General features: G+C 37.9%; 1 protein-coding gene across 1 annotated transcript in view; it reads left to right on the plus strand.

The window, feature by feature from the left end:
- The window catches only part of LOC136871696 (NBAS subunit of NRZ tethering complex), a 297,103-nt gene extending 292,556 nt beyond the window's left edge, over positions 1-4,547 (plus strand). Inside the window, exon 42 of the mRNA XM_068227188.1 lies at positions 4,327-4,547. The gene's annotated coding sequence lies outside the window, so the exon portion shown is untranslated. The remainder of the gene's footprint in view (positions 1-4,326) is intronic.
- The last annotated feature ends 7,859 nt before the right edge of the window (positions 4,548-12,406 follow it).

The raw sequence follows: 12,406 nt of genomic DNA on the forward strand, positions 1-12,406 counted from the left end.
CATTGACACAGCGTTCCGGAGAGTGTAATCTTGTGAACTTGTGACTTGCAGCTTGATACTACGATTTTAACCAAGGACATTCTAATAATTTTATGTTAGACAACACCCACATAGATATCCTCTTTTTATGATTTGTAAGAACAATCAGGATCCTGATTATTCACCTTTCAGGTTTGAGTTTGAGGTTGATGATGCCCTTAAAATGGGCAAAACATGTCCCTTGTAACTTTTTATGATAAGATTTAATTCTTAATTTACTAGATCTCTTTGTATTGAATAGGTGGATATTGAAAATAACACTTGTAACATACTTTATATTTACGTACATTTCAATACGGACCTAACATGAGAATTATAACATGTATTGAAGTGTATACTATGTCACAAACTCTTTTATCTGGAAGTTCCAAGGAATCATCTTAGCCCACTTTTCAAACTCATCCTTGCCATTAAGTGTTCTGAAAAGGCATCTGTTAGTAGCTTTTCAACCATATCCTGATTTCCAGTGTGGGACCATATTATCAGTATGGAGAATCTTCATGTGTGATGTGTGGGGCATTGTGTGAAAATCATGCTGAAGCCAGATTGTTAAAAGTTAAGGTATTGAAAGAACAGATATCCTTACTGACTTAAGTTGGTTTATCCACGTCCTGAATCTTTCACAGCCGGAGTTTAGATAGTATTATAACGTCTAAATCAACATGATCCATTTTAAGAAGAGCCCAAGTTGGTGCCTTATTTTACAATCAACAAAAGACTTTCAGACAACAAGGACTTGATATTTTAACCTTTATATAATTTTTCCATTTCTTGTTATATGATACCTTTATCTTTTGGTTTTAAATAGAATTTATATTATAGCTCATGATGTCCATGTTATAAGGACAAAGCATATATCGGTATTAATTAATTTTAATTAAAATGATGTTTGTATTGTAAGGTGGGACTTCCGTGAACTCTCTTATAAGCTTTACAATGACAATATGGAAACATTATGAAGTTTATAATATGTAATCAACGAATAAGGGAAATCACTCACAAAGACATAAACTGCAATCCCGCCATAAAACAACACTGCATCACTTCACTACAAGATCAAAGAAGAATGACAATCTGTTACAAACCAGCCCATGCCTTTCGTCTCACTCTCAAGTGGAGGGACGACGAACTCCTTGTATGTCTGAATAGGAGTCAGTGGTCAGCACACTTCTTCTTCTCTATGCCATGATAATATTGAGAGATAACGAATGCCATCAAAATAAATTATAAAAGAACTCCAGTTATCTGATATCAAATATCTGGATCAATTTTCATGGTCTGCAAGACTTGGCTACATGCAAGAGAGTATCAGCCTCAAAGCAACTTTGTTCGACATGTTTGAGTAAAATTTGTGGTTTACAGTGTACATAAGCTACTAAAGTAAAGTTCTTTTCTGTAATTAAATATTAAGAGTTTGTTTTATTTTGTGTTGTATTTAGAAATACTTTTGTATTCCAATATTTGAAACTTAGATTCTTCAATGAATGTAGAAGCCTAATGTAATGTCACAATACAGTAATATTTTGATAGACTGATGTTCAGTTCTGACCCAATTATCCATACTTCAGCACATCCAGATCTTGCCAATCCCCAATATTACAGATAATTGGAGTTCTACTGTACGTTAGATATTATTATCACTACACTATACCTGCCAACAGCTGAATGACCTGACAAGACTGTTCGAATGCCAGAAAATTAGTGGGATGATTCCAGATATTTGTCATTTGATATCGTCATCATTGTATTTTCTCTTATTCAGTTGCTCTCCACTTAAATCTCTCTCTCTCTCTCTCTCTCTCTCTCTCTCTCTCTCAGCCATTCCTCATGATTCACCATATTCCAGCCCAGATTTCATTATCTTATGCTGTTCTTAATTAAACCAGATTGTTTCTCAACCCCTTTTTTTTCTTTTTTTCCCAAGTTGCTTTATGTCGCACTGACACTGATAGGTCTTATTGCAATGAAGGGATGGGAAAGGGCTAGGAGTGGAAAGGAAGTGACCATGACCTAATTAAGGTACATCGCCAGCATTTGCCTGGTGTTAAAATGGGAAACTACAGAAGTCTCTTTCCACTAGGCTAGGCTATCATCACAGTAGGTTTACCATGCTAACAAGCTTTAGTTTGACACCTCGTAATATGAAGGCAGTTTCTCTGTGCAGTCACCCATAACTTCAACATGAGGTTCACCAAGCGAATTGACCATTGCGGTTAGGGTTGCTTAGGTGTGAGCGTGCATTCGGGAGATGGTGGGTTTGAATCCCACCGTCGGATGCCTTGATGGTTTTCTGTGGTTTCCCATTTCCACACCAAACAAATGCTGGGGCTGCAGCTTAAGGCCACGGCCGCTACCTTCCCAATTCTATCCCTTCTCCATCCTTGCGTCGTTGAAAACCTTTAATGTGTTTTTGCAACATTAAACCGTTAGCTAAAACAAAAAAAAAAAAACATGAGGTTCATGATAGATTTCAGTGTTGTTTCTCCACACCATCTGGACTGTTAGCTTTTGCTATGGTATCTGCTTGCACACATGCATAAACACATTACAATATGTTTGTGTTGTAAAATGCAGCTCAACTGTTGTTGTTGTTTTTTTTTGCTCTCTGTTGCCACTTTATGAAATTATGTGCCATGTCTGCATGAAGGTGTGTAATTTTACGGATCTTCATGTATGGTGTCAAGCCAAAGCTGTCTCGGTTGTCCTACTGGCCCTTTCCCATCAATCAGCAATGTCAATCCATTCTTGCGACTGTTGTTTCAGCAGGTCAAAGTACATGCCCATAACAATGGAGACAGCTTTCCTTCATCTTTAAAGTGTGTGGTACCACTCGCTTGCAAACTTCATTTTTGCTGACATAATCATGCAATGTCAAGCTAGGCTTCCATCGAACCATCTTTGTTCTCATCATGCCAAGTTGCTGTTTGATCTCCTTAGTGAAGAACCAGCATTCTGCACCATACAGAGCAACTGGACTCACAACAGATTGATAAACTTTTGACTTTAGCTGGCCTGGAGTCTTTTCATCACATAGGACACCTGCCACTGAGCGCCACTTACGCCATGCACTGTGCAGACGATTTGATATCTCAGGACTGAGGGTTCCATCTGAAGTAATTGTTGAGCCAAGATATTTACATGACATTGTATTTGGAAAGTCAACACCATTAACTTGAATTGTATTCAGATCATTTAGATCCGTTATTAAATATTCAGTTTTCTTAACATTGAGCCATAGTCCAAATTCTGCGAGGCGGTTGGTCCATGCCTGGACTTGTAGTTGTGGGTCAGTCTTATCCTCAGAGGCCAAAAAGCACATTGTCATCATAAAGTCCAAGGTACAGATTTCTGTAGATCTCGTGAAACAGTACCCATGACTGTAATGAAGAGGAGAGGTGAGAGTACAGATCCCTGATGGACACCAATAGAAACAGGAAAATCACCCAGTTAATCCAGCCACGATTGTACTTGGCTAATGATGATGATGATGATGATGATGATGATGATGATTATAAGATATTATTATTATTATTTTTGTTGTTGTTATTATTATTATTATTATTATTATTATTATTATTATTATTATTATTATTATTATTATTATTATTATTATTATTATTATTATTATTATTATTATTATTATTATTATTATTATTATTATTATTATTATTATTATTATTATTATTATTATTATTATTCAGCCCTCCATGCCACTCTATCCTGTGCTAACCTTTTCATTTCTGCATTGCATAAATACTACATCTGACATCTGGTCTAATCTGCTTGTCATATTCATACCTTGGTCTGCCCCTACTGTTCTTACCATCTACACTTTCCCCAAAAACCAACTGAACAAGTCCTGGGTGTCTTATGATATGTCCTATCATTCTATCTCTTCTTCTGGTCAAATTTAGCCAAATTGATCTCCTCTCACCAATTCGATTCAGTATCTCTTCATTCATGACTTGATCTACCCATCTCACCTTCAGCATTCTTCTGTAGTACCACTTTTCAGAAGCCTCTATTCTTTTTCTTTCTGAACTGGTTATTGTTCATGTTTCACAGTGTCATGCTCAAGACGAAAGTCTTCAAAAACATCTCTCTGATTCCTATATCAATGTTTGAAGTGAGCAAATTTCTTTATTTAAAAAGGCCTTTCTTGTTTGTGCTAGTCTGCATATTATGTCACCTGATTTTGCTTGACTGCACTCCATTACTTTTGATTTGGACGTACTTATCTTAATCATATACTTCTCTAAAATAATGTAATATTTTCTTTGTTTGCAGATATTGGGTAGTCATCATCATTCTGAATTTCAACTGATGGCTGTGAGTGTGGTCTGTTAGATCAGTAGGTGAGATGTACCCAGGTAGTGGGTTGTAAATAGCTGAAAGGGAGGGATTATGTAGATTTATGGAGTGTGCATCAGAACTGGTATTGTGTTATGAATTTTGAAGAGTTTTTGTACCTGTGTGTAAAATGGTTTTATTGTTGATTAAATTATTATGGTTAATTGGTGTGTTATTTCAGTGTGTACTTTTGTTGTTCAGAAACTTACCATATTTACTCATGTAATCTCACACTCTCCTCCTCCTTTTCTTCTTGAAATTAGGAGACAGATAATTCAGGAGAGGAAATTTTGCATGACAAAATGTGGATGTATACTGATAATGAAATAACTAAGTAATGGAGGAAAAAGCAAGTGACAAATCGCATTATATATAAACAACAGGAGCATGGCCACTATACCTTACCAGTCCTAGCCATTTCCTACCCCTCCCCCGTCCAAAGTACATTATGTCCAACCTTATTGCTAATCATCATCATCATCATCATCCACTCCTGCCCGGTCGGGGTGTTGATGGCACTTCTCCCCGTTGCCTCTCTTTGTTTCAATTTTTCTTTTTGTCCCTTGGTGTGGTTCAACTAGTATCTGAAAACTGTTGGCTTAGTTGTTATGTTCCAACATGGGCTGCTGATATACATAAAACATTATTGAAGTTGAACTGTCTGATTAATGTCAGTTACATGGCCGGCTTGTATCACCCGTGTTCTCTAACTATGGAGTCCAGCTCTCGAGAGCGAGTTATCTGCACTATAATCCCGTAAGCTACCTTTGACATAAAGAATGAAGTTCAGTGCTATAACTAGCCTTCAGAATGATGTCTGTAACAGAGGTGCATACCAAACAGAGAGCAATTATTGAGTTTCTTTTGGCAGAAAACCAGGCCATCACTGATATTCATAGGTGCTTGCAGAATGTCTATGGAGATCTGGCAGTGGACAAAAGCATGGCGAGTTGTTGGACGAGGCGTGTTTTCATCATCACAACAAGGTCGAGCAAACCTGTCTGATCTCCTGCGTGGCGGCCGGCCACAGACAGCCTGCAAAGTTGGAACGTGCGGACACTCTTATTCGAGGTGATCGACGGATCATAGTCAAACACTTTGCTGCTGAGCTTGACATCTCTGTTAGTAGTGCTGACACGCTTATCCACCCGTTGGAGTATTCAAAGCTTTGTTCCCGCTGGGTTCCTCGACTCCTATTGGAAGATCATAAAGAGCAAAGAAGAAACATCTGTGCAAAATTGCTTGCTCATTATGAGGCTATAGGTGACAATTTCTTGTCAAACATTGTCACAGGCGATGAAACATGGATTCATCACTTCGAACCGGAAACAAAACGACAATCAATGGAGTGGCACCACACCAACTCTCCCACAAAGAAAAAATTTAAAACCGTACCCTTAGCTGGTAAAGTCATGGCTACGGTCTTCTGGGACTCTAAAGGGGTTATTCTGTTCTATGTCCTCCCTCATGTTGTGCTACTCTAAGGAAATTGAAGAAAGAACTTCAGCGTGTTCGTAGCCACAAAAATGCAAACGAATTTCTTCTCCACGACAACGCAAGACCTCACACAAGTCTGCGCACCAGACAGGAGCTCACAAAACTTCAGTGGTATGTTCTTCCTCATCCACCCTACAGCCCGGATCTCGTGCCTTCTGACTTCCATCTGCTTGGCCCAATGAAGGATGCGCTACGTGGATGAGGGGAAAGTTATCAATGCAGCACTTCGTATGATGTGATCTGTCACTTGCTTATTCCTTTCCATTACTTGTGTTTACCTGTTGGGATTCTTTTCTTCATACCCCCTGTGGGTGGGGGATGCAGATGAAGAATACACCCACGGTATACCCTGCCTGTAGTAAGAGGTGACTAAAAGCGGTGACCAAGGGATGATCAAATTAGAACCATGATACTACTTGTAATTAGTACCACCATGCAGGAAACACCATGGGTCGCTTTTACTTGCGCATAGTATCACTGTGTTAGGTACACAATAGGTTTGTGATTAGTAACGACAGTGTGTGCTCAGGATGCATTTTACAATACCTGTGATTCGTACCACTATATAAGTGACACCATGGTTCTGCCTTGCCTATGATTAGTACCCACTATGTGAGGAACACCATGGGATAGTGCGAGTCCCTGTGGTTAGTCCACTTATGTGAAGAACACCATAGGTTTGCGTTGCCTGTAAATAGTGACACAATGTGCAAAACACCATAGGTCTGCGTTACATGTGTGCATTACATTATCTGAGAGTAGTATCATAATGTGTAGAATACCGCAAGTCTACGCTACTTTTGATTAGTACCACAACATGATAAATACCATGGTTCTACTTTCCTAGCGATAAGTACCATTATGATGGGCTGCTGACCTGGACTTTGGACCCGTTTAGACTACAAGCATCATCAATTCAGTATTGTGCTTTAGAAGCAGTCCCTTGGTCAGTAATACTATTGTTTAACACTAGTTTCTTGGAATCTGGGGCATTGCAGGTCGGATCCACTGATTGTTTTAACTTCATATCCATCCATTCATTCTTCGTCCTCACGTTTTGAATTCTGGTCAGTGGAGGATTATGGATTTTTAATTGTCCTTACATTTCATCTCATTTCGTGCCATTAGGGGCCGATGACGTAGATGTTAGGCCCCTTTAAACAGCAAGCATCATCATCATCATATTTTCTCAATTTGTTTGTCCTACATACGTAATATTTTACCACTCTTGTATTCATCTTTATCTTTTTCTGTCTTCATCTGACTTTCTCCTTTATTTTTGCCTTCCTCATCAAGACTGAAGATTGGCTGAGCAAGTTGGCTCTATGGTTAGGGTCGGATAACTGTTTGCTTGCATTCTGGATATGGTTGGTTTGAATCCCACAGTCAGCAGTCCTGAAGATGGTTTTCCGTGGTTTCCCATTTTTAGACCAGACTGTACCTTAATTAATCCTTAAATGTGCAGTTTATTATTTCCTTTAAATATGATGTTTTCCATTCCAAAAATAATAGATTGTTACCAGAAAATTATTTAAAAAGGTATTTGTCATAATTAATATTTTTTTATTTATTTGGATGAGCCAAAATGTTAAGAGTTTGAATGATTTAGGCATCGGTATATGGAAAGCTGTACATTTACTGTAGCTACTGCCAGACTTCAATCTTACGGATATCGTGGCTCACGAATTCACTGAGGTAAACAACATTTTATTTGTTTTACGTTAACTGTTTAAAGTTTACACCGCTCCAGCTGATTAGCAAGAAAAGTCGTATAAAAGATTGTTCATTTTTTAACCTCTCAGCGTGGGACGACTTTCACTACCTGGCTACCCTGTGCTGCGGGAGGAGTATAGCACCAAGCATGCGATGACTGCAGACTTTTAGTTAATCAGTCGTAAATTACAAATGTTCAATGATTTTTACCAAAATATTTGGTTTGTTATTAGTGTATAAACACACAAACAGCATAATTTACTGGAATTAGCAAAAGGTCAATGAAGTGGAGGAATCTTCTGATACTTTCAAATCAAACAAGAGATATGGCTGAATCAAATATAGCCGTAGCTAGTACCTGGTTTCTTTTTAGAAATAAGAGCTTAGTACAGGTTTCTGCAGTATGCTCATTAACATACACAATGCAAGAACTACATACACTTCCTCCACAGTAACCAGTACACATTCATTTACCCTGATCAGAACGGAAATAAAATACTCTGTGAGCACATGTGATATTGAGCATAAATATCTGCCTATTCTACTATCATCTTTACAAACTTGACAGTAGAAAATAACTGAAAATTTTTCGTACAGGATATAAGCAGTTCTTTGTGGCATTTTGAGACCCATAATCAGCCGTAAACATTTCCCTTTGCCCTCTGCAATTATCCAGATCTTCTCACACAAACCCACCATAAATAATATTACGGCTAATATTTTCCCGTGCATCAAAAGCAACATGAATGTCACGATCACTGCTTTCACTCTCAAATTCTATCTCCTAGTCCTTGTTTAACAAAATATAAACTTTCTGTGTCATTCGGTAAAACATCGTTAATTTTCGAATTCGCGATCACAATAAAATGTTTAGCTGCCATGATGTCAGCAACAGAACTTGTTGGTTTTCCAGACTCGATATATCATATCTATGATGTAGATGTTGATTCCCATAGGGAACCTGTAATATTTGTCCCGAACTCACAACCTCCCGATTTCGCGTCGGATCCTACTGGTGTCCAATTGCCCATTTTTGTTCTGTACTTATCTCTTTAACATGTACAAAATTATGTAACGTGACCTAATCGGTTGAAAGTCGATTTCGATTACCTATAGGTTTATTTACAATTCAAAGTTGTAAAAACATCATATTAAAATAACAGGACATGTTTTGGCCACATTAGGCCATCTTCAGCTGTCTAGAATTAACTTAAAATTAATACTTAAAGTTACAATACATGAATAAAATTCACATTCATATGGTATAGGGTACTTCTAAATCAAAATAAGAATTAAATCCTTCTAGATTTCATATCGCACAACATGATTGGGTGGCAGTTGATTTCCACTCAATGGTCTGGCTGGCATTAAATCAATTTGATCATTTGTAAATTCGTAACATTTTAGAAGGGTTTTTTTTTTTTGTATTAAGTGGAACAACAATTTTACTTAATCAACTGTCATTATTTTTGCATGAAATGAAACAGAAGAAACTTTTAATTACATCATCGTCATTTTACGTAGAACTGTTCTGACTTCACCACATTACCTCTAGCGACTTCTTCATGTGATGATGATTGAACATGCACCCATTAAAGTCTTTAGTGTTGAAAATCATATTCAGTTACCAGTCCTTGATTATTTTCAAAGTGATAAGCACGTTAAATATGTTTTAGATTAAGAATTGAATTGCATGATATTACATCTACCTACTTTAGATGACATTTACATCAGTCAGTCATTTGCTCTAGAACTAGCAAAAAATTGTGCCTAAACTGGTAGGGCACCTCCACTGTTTCTGTGCCGGCCATGGTAAATGTTCTTGATAGTCTTCTTCCAATCTAATCTACTTTAGGCTGCTTTATTCCATTGTTCCATCTTTGACCTCAGATGCTTGGCTTCTGCTTCTACTTGGCTAATCCATGTATTCTTTGCAGTCAGTGTTCCAATCAGGAGGATGACAGTGATCTAATAGTTCTTTCGAAAGACGTGTTACCTCCATCCTGCAGGTGTATCCAAACCAATGGAATCATGGCTCTCCAATTTTATATTTAATGTCCAGTTGATAAGAACATGCCTGTCTAATCCATGAGTTTTATCCATGGTCTGAAAGTTGCACCTTGTTTTGTCTCCTTTCTTGAAGAGTGGGTCAGTATCGACTAGTTTCCAATCTGATGATGCTTTCCTTCAGTTCAGATTATGGGGAATAGTTTGTGTAATGCATCAACAACTGCAGTGCCTCCTGCCTTGTTAGTCTCGACTGTAGCATTATCTGGTTCTGTGGCCTTGTCATTTTTGTGCTATTTCCACCTTTGTTGGGGCATTTTTGGTGATTAGATCTGATGGTTGTCACTCATTGACCACCGTAAGGTCTAGCTGGGTTGGTGGTTCACAATAATTTAACCGTGAGTCAAAGTATTGTATTTGAGCTTCTCTCCTTCGATTTAACTATCTTTCTGCCTTCATCTCAAATGATAATATTAATATACAGCATGATTAGATATTGCTTTACTCTGGCATGCACAGTGTTTTTCCTATGGGCAAGCTCCCTACTCCGTATGTGGAAAGGGGATGGTGCAGTATGTTGTTGCATGTTTTGCGTACGTGCACATACGTGCAACTGACCTTGTGCATATGTTGGATGTTGCAGTCATATTTTAGCTGTTTCCAAGCAAAGTTTCAATTCGGTAATTAGACATAAAGGGCATTATAGCTTGTGCGTTCTCAATAGCACAGCGTGTATTTATGTATAAATCATATGTATTAACTCTTATCAGCTTGTAGAGTTCAGAGACGGTTTCAAGAAAGATTCCTGGGTGTAGATATTCCAAGTTATAAAACAGTCCGTAATTACATACATACATTATCATTATAGACCGTCATGCCTTTCGGCGTTCAGTCTGCAAGCGTCTGTGAATTTACTAAACGTTGCCACAATCCTTCGTTTGCAACTAGTGCTTTGGCCTCATTTAGTTCTATACCTCTTATCTTCAAATCGTTAGAAACTGAGTCTAACCATAGTCATCTTGGTCTCCCTCTATATCTCTTACCCTCCATAACATAGTCCATTATTCTCCTAGGTAACCTATCCTCCTCCATTCGCTTCACATGACTCCACCACCGAAGCTGGTTTATGCGTGCAGCTTTATCGAGTTCATTCCTAACTTAGTCTTTATCTCCTCATTCCAGGTACCCTCCTGCCATTGTTCCCACCTGTTTGTACCAGCAATCATTCTTGCTACTTTCACGTCTGTTACTTCTAACTTGTAAGATATCCTGAGTTCACCCAGCTTTCACTCCTGTAAAGCAAAGTTGGTCCGAAAACAGACCGATGTAAAGACAGTTTCGTCCAGGAGCTGACTTCCTTCGTACAGAATAGTGTCTGTAATTTTTATAACAAATTTCAATAAACTGGGTGTATCTACCCTAAGATACCAAAAAATCAGTGTAAGGTTCTCACCAAAGAAAAATTAGACGACATTGGTCATTCTGTGGAAGTTTCTACTAATAAATTACTTTGTCATTTTGCATAACAAGTGGAGATTTCATATGGATCTATGCAAAAGGCCACTGAGTTATTATGCTCAAAGCTGTATAAAATAACTGTGGCACATTCTCTTCAACCAGATGACCCTGTCACACCGTGAATAATTCCATCAGGGAAATTCAGGAAGTATTTCCACAGAACAGAGTTATTAGTAGTGGTATGTGGCTCCCTTGGTTCCCCGATTCATCCACCTACAGTTATTAAAAAATGCTATGTATAAGATGAACCTACACACCATACTTGAATTTTAACATACCATAATATTTGTCTGGAATTTGCCAGGATTCCTCAACGTGAACTACAGCAAGTGATGAATAATTCCCTCACGATATACCAAAAATGTGTGGAGAATGAAGGTGGGCAGTTTCAACACCACCTTTCATAATTTAGTAAGTAATGAACTTCTCATGTGCTGGCCTTCTGAGCTCAAGTTGGTGGGTTTGATCCTGGCTCAATCGGATGGTATTTGAAGGTGCTCAGATACGTCAGCCCAAGGTAACTAGAATAAAAGGTAGGCTACTCTGGCGGTTGAAGCTTCCATTGGCTGGAGCGCTATGACGTCACGCGATATGAACGTTAGCGAGTAAGATACACAGTCGCAGTACAGCAAGCCTGTGAGTTCTTGTGTCTGTGAAACATCTTCTCATTCTTTTATCAAATAATAGTCTGGTTTAGTCCGATTCAATAAGTAACGGCACTTCCAATAGATTTAAAAACGTGAAAATGCGTTAAATTTCATCACATGCTTAGCAGGTACATCAACTATCAAATACATGACATATAATATGATAAGAAATAAAATATTGCCATGCAGCTCAAAATAAATAATTTATTTCCTGATGAAGTAAATATTTATATCAAATGGCATAGGAAAATATACATCATATTGACATCTTTATGGAATTATATTAAATGATTAAAACGTTCGTGTCAGGAGACTTACTTGATGAACCAGCCCAAAGCTTAGCCTTCTTATTGGCATATTTTCTCAGCGCTAGCTCCTTACTCTTTGCATTAAAATGCCATATCCTAATAAATGTTCTGGTCCTTATGTAGAGACAAATTATTTTGTCATGGAATGCTGGAAATTTTGACTTAATAATAGAAATAAGAGTTTTCATTACGTTTTTGCATCAGGATACAGTCTTACCGTGAAACACACCAAATGAAATTTTGAACTGGTCTATGTTTTCAACCACTCATGACTGGGATGTGTGAGGCCCCCTTTTGAAATAACCAAGATCCAGTAACAGGTCTCTT

This window comes from Anabrus simplex, chromosome 4 (genome assembly GCF_040414725.1).
Source record: "Anabrus simplex isolate iqAnaSimp1 chromosome 4, ASM4041472v1, whole genome shotgun sequence".
NCBI lineage: Eukaryota > Metazoa > Arthropoda > Insecta > Orthoptera > Tettigoniidae > Anabrus > Anabrus simplex.